The following is a 5,283-nucleotide window of genomic DNA, read 5'->3' as shown; positions in this document are numbered from 1 at the left end:
CACCTCTGTGCTGTGTTTGCTCTGTGGAGTGGGAGCAGGGCCAAGGACTGAGCCCTACACCTGAGATATACTGTCAGAGCTTTGTGTACACGCTAAATTAGCACAAAAAAGCTGTAAGTAAACTGTGCTGCAGATGCTGGGGAATTGATTGGATGCATGTGTGAACAGGGTGACTGCCAAATTTAAACACCTACTTTATTCCCTTGTGGAAGACTGATGCTCTTAGAGCTTAGCTTAATGTATATGTCACGTTCTTAGAGCTTAGCTTAATGTATGTGTCACAAAACAAGAAGATGAAGGGGTTTAAATACATAACAAGCATTTTGAACTAGTTCTTTTTTCCTGAAAATGTGAGCAGTCACTGTAAATTAGAAGAAACGCAAAACTCTCTGACAGATTTTCTTCTAAATTGCCTTGTTTGGATCTGTGTTTTTTACTGAATTAATCAAGTTTCAAGGAACCAATTCCTGCAGATGTATAGTTATGAATATAGTTATTTTTCTGAGATCAGTAATTTTGAGAAACTCCTAAAAATGAGATTACAAGGTCTTCTCAGATGTTTTTTCAAATGTTTACTGTTTGGGCAACTGTGTTCCAGTCTGGTCAATTAAAATCATGGCTGAACTTCTTGACATGAAATTCAGTTTGTATGAATCCCTTTCCTATATGGTCTTTGCAAGGTTGAAAAAAGCATGCAAACTGCTTTTTGTGAGCTAACAAAGTCACAAATGCTAAAAAATATAAACCCACTTGCACATCAACAAATGTCAGTCCATTTTTGTGAACTGAGATACAACAAGGGCAATACTTTTCGGACTCATGATATAGAACAATGAAATAATATGGGCCTTTGTAATTTGGTTGTGTGGATCAAAGAGTAAATAGAAACCATCTCCAGAGAGAAATATAGTAAAGTAGTAAATTAGTTTAAGTAGAATTTTTACACTCCAGAAGGGAGGAATTAAAAATAGATTTATTTGGAAGAAAAGATTTCTGATGGTAAGACATATTAGACTACAGAAAAGCCTCCTGAGGAAAGAAATAGAAGTTGAATCTCTAAAAACTTTTAAGCACCAATTGAACACAATAGCAATAAATTTTTAATCGGAAATAACCCTACACTGTGAGATAAAAAAGGGCTAGATGGCTTTACTGTACTTCTCCAGGTCCTATAACTGAATGACTCTTTGATTCTCTTTTGGGTGGTTGAAGTTTTAAAAGTAGCTGGGGATCCATTAGGTTGAAAGATACTGTGGGAGCACCAGCTGGTCTTAGTCCCTCTGTGTTTCGGTATGCATGGTGATACTCTCCTGAAACATATATTCAAGCCCAAATTCTGAAGCAGAAATTAGGAAAAGTAACTACAAGCCACAAGACCAGAGCTGCTCCAAAGAGGAAAAATTACTAGCTGATACTTCTGCTGGCATACTGGGGGAGGGTGTGTACTCTGGGGACTTGTTTCTGTCCCAGTGTTTCCCTCTGAGTGAGCAAAGGTTTAGGAGCTAACTTTGTAAAGCTCAGTTATGCAATGAGCTATTGGTTGTAAGATCCAGTAAAGCTACGAGTAAAACACCACTCCAGCAAGAGAGCAAATGATGGCATTTAGTGTGTCCCAATTTCCAGGCCTAAGTTAGGCCTGGACCTGTAAGACACATGTTCTTGTTGTGTGAGTGACATGTATGTTAAGTGATGTTAATGATTGTTTATTGCAAACTAAACATTTTTGCCATCTGGCAACTTTAGACAACGAATGTCAGAACAGTTCCAGCAAATGAAATGTTTCCATCACCACAAACAAGCTGTTTGCTCGATCTCACTTCAATGTGAGATTAATACAGCTGCCCATGGCCCAGGGAAGAAATCTCTAAATGAAAACTAGACTTAGTTTACATTATCTGTCTTGTCAGCCCTCTGTGTATTCCATGAATATATGTATTCCATGAATATGCTGCCCAGGCACTAATGGCTGGCTTTGGGCATGCAGCACACTATCCTTTCCCTCCCACGATTCTTTTTTTTCTTGCTTGTTTTTTCATGTGATGTGAGTCAGTGGTTACTCTTGTCTGAAATGGCTGTATTCGTGGTTTTAATTGACGATAGGACTTTTTCAAAGCAACACTAAAATAATTGAAGTTTTAAATTATAAAAAAGCATTTAAAAAAAAGTCCAATTTTCAGATTTTTTTCCTGAATATTTGCAGAAAGGGGAGGATTTAGAAAAAGAGAAAAAAATAAAATGAGAATAAAAATTAAAAGGAAAAGAAAAGGGGAAAGGGAAAGAAAAAGAGGAAGAAAAAAGGAAAGGGAAAGAAAAAGAGAAGAATAAAAAGAAAAAAACCAACAACAACCAAAAAAAAAACCCAAAGAAAGACCAAAACAAAAAAAAATTTTAAAAAAAGCAGGGAAAAAAAAGACTTTAAAAACCGAAAGCGAAATGCAAAAAAAAATTACGAGGACAGGCTTTCCATGGTGTTTGCTTCCCGGCCTGAGCCCGGTCTCCAGTCACTAGAGGGCACCCCAGGACACCGAAAGCGGCTGCGCCCACCCGCGCCTGCAGCCCGAGGAGATGCGGGCTCGTACCCCGGGGTGCGGGGAGCGTACGGACCCGCCTTCCGTGGCTCTGAGGTTGCACCTACGTTGGGGTTTTAATTAGGATCAGGGATGTGAAGCCCTATCCCTGTTTACTTTGCACCGTAGAGCTGTCTCTGAATGTGTGAACGAGATTCCTTCAGGATGAAACAAAGCCATAAAATGAACTCCTGAAGGGCATGTACTCCACTTGTTAAATAAAAATTCAGTCTGTGAGATGAGACTACAGCTAGGCTAAAGAAAAAAACCTTAAAATGGAACGGAATTATTGCTTTCCTCTATAGATCTGTTCTTATTGCACCACACAATTGTTAATACAGACAAAACCGTGAGGCCCCTAGTCTTTGCTGAAGGAGAATGCAGCTGGAAAGTTTGTTTCAGAGCGTGAAAATCCCCAAAGTGTGTAGATATTTGGGTTATAGTGTTTTGTTCATGTCTGTCTTAATTTAAAAGCAAATAATAGAAAAACAAACAAACCAAAAAACAAGAGACATGCAACCCATACATGATTAGTCAAAAGAAAGCCCAAGAGAAATGAAATAGGTGCTGTAAGGACCCCTGACCATTTTGATCTGGACTTGGGGCTAGATTTTTTTCCCTGCAGACTCAGGTCGTTTCAGTTCTAATGCCCTGGTCATCCGTGTGACAGTTTCCCATGGAGAAAGTATAAAGGCAGAGCTGAGCTTGGCCCTGGCCAGACCTCCCAGATACCTCTCCTTGCTGGGAATACTGAACCTTTATTATTGAGGTCTAGGTTCCTCGAAGTGGCCTGCAAGCTCAGTGAACCTGAACAGTCCAAGCGAAACCCAAGCAAAGCCACACAGTTTGAAACACTCTTGGAATAAAATCCCCTCCCTGGCGTCAGCTCGGTGCTCAAGGGGAGAGGCAGAACACAGCAAACTTGGCTCTGTTTTACCCCAAGCTTTCAGGAAACTACTCACAGTGAGGGCCAAGAGCTATGTTCATAACAAAACTTAAACCCGAGGAAAATTTATCACGTTTTGAGTTTCTTCATGAAAGGTTAGACCAACTTGGGATGTGCTCTGCTGGGATAAAAGAAAAGAAGGATTCTGCCCTTAAGGGCCAGTTTCACATCCACTGAAATCACATGCAAAACTCCCAGGGAAGCAAGCTTAAACTTTTAAACACTGCTAGAAAAGCAGCTACCACAGTTCTCTGTCATTCTAGTTAACCATCTATAAACAGTTACTCACTTGACCTCTATTTGATCTCTCCTTCTGCCCTCCAAGGAATCTTTCAGGGCCGAAATACATTATGGATATCTCAGTGTATCTGAATGTTGGAGGCTATTTTACTGCAATGAGAACAGATATCTTGCAATTCTATCTGAATCTGGTTATTTGGAGAGATTTATTTTCTTTCTGCAGACAAATCCAACAAGTGAATTCTCTTAGTTAATACTGATTTGTTGCAAATGCTTAATACTAAAAGTCTTGTTCACTACATATGTAAAGGATGAGCTTGGAACCCTGACATGGCAGTAAGGAGGGAAAATAGTCTTAATACTTGAAACAGGAAAGTCAGGCAGAAGTAAAGAAAGATCTTCAAATCACACTGGAGTTGTCCTTTTCTAGCTGCTGCTTGGATGTGCAGCAAGATGACAAAGCCTTCAAGCTTTCACCTGATAAGTAGTCTTGGGGGGAAAAAAACATCATGTAGGAATGTAGCAAGAGTAAGACTGCTATTAAAAAAAAAAAAAGACTTCTTAAGTAAAACAAGAATGACAGTAAGATGGCGATAAATTAAAGGCATATAGCTAGTAACTGAAGAAAGAATTTTATATGGATGCCTTGGTTATTTTTTTTTTAATATGATAAAGAATTTCAGAGTTTAGTTACAAAAGAATATAAATACATAAAAATATTGAAACCCTTAAAATCTCCAAGTGCTCTTAACTTTGCATGCAAAGGATACTACGCAATAGTTAATGTCGATTTTAACATTTTAACTTCATTTCCTTTCCATCAGAGTATGATACTATGTGGAAATAAGCAGTTTAAGCATTCTTTAAAAACATAATCTTTTAAAAGAAGAAGAGTTGCATCTAGAGACAGGGATATTAAACTGCTGTAGTTATTATCATGTGGGCTAGTAGATGAAGTTACAACCAGAGATAAAGCCAATTTTGTATCTTAATTGTGCAGGCGAACAGCCTAATATATATAGAATTCTTAATGTAGTTATCCTTAAGTCTAGAACCCGAGGTAATGTTTTGTAATGTGTGTTACTTGAAATGGCTGAGGTGCACTGTTAATCTTAACTCCACTTAAACAAAGATTCTGTGTGAACACTGTGGCATTTATTTACAGATAATAAGTCCAGGAAATATTAAAGAAGATCACAGTCAAATAGCATTAGTGAGAAAAAGATGAAAACAAGGGTACTATTTTCCCAACCTGAGGAAATTCAGTTTAATTCTTGACTCACAAAAAAATTTCTTAATAATAACAAGTTGTGTTGTACTGGCCAGAAATAGCTTGTTTTAGACATAGTCTGTGGGGATTTAAAACAACTTCAGATAATAATGATTTCATTGCTGGGTTATGCCAGCCTAAATTCTAAGCAACAGAAATGTTGCCATCTCCTCATTTAAGAGGAAATGTAATTTGATACAAACACACTAAAAATTTGGAATATTGTATTATTAAAAAAGGCTGTCTCGAGCTGTGTTGAA

The sequence above is a fragment of the Empidonax traillii genome, unplaced genomic scaffold (assembly GCF_003031625.1).
Source record: "Empidonax traillii isolate 1590-97213 ecotype Southwest subspecies unplaced genomic scaffold, ASM303162v1 scaffold70:size1330859, whole genome shotgun sequence".
Lineage (NCBI taxonomy): Eukaryota > Metazoa > Chordata > Aves > Passeriformes > Tyrannidae > Empidonax > Empidonax traillii.
The sequence above is the reverse complement of the archived record's forward strand: the minus strand, read 5'-3'. Positions refer to the sequence as shown.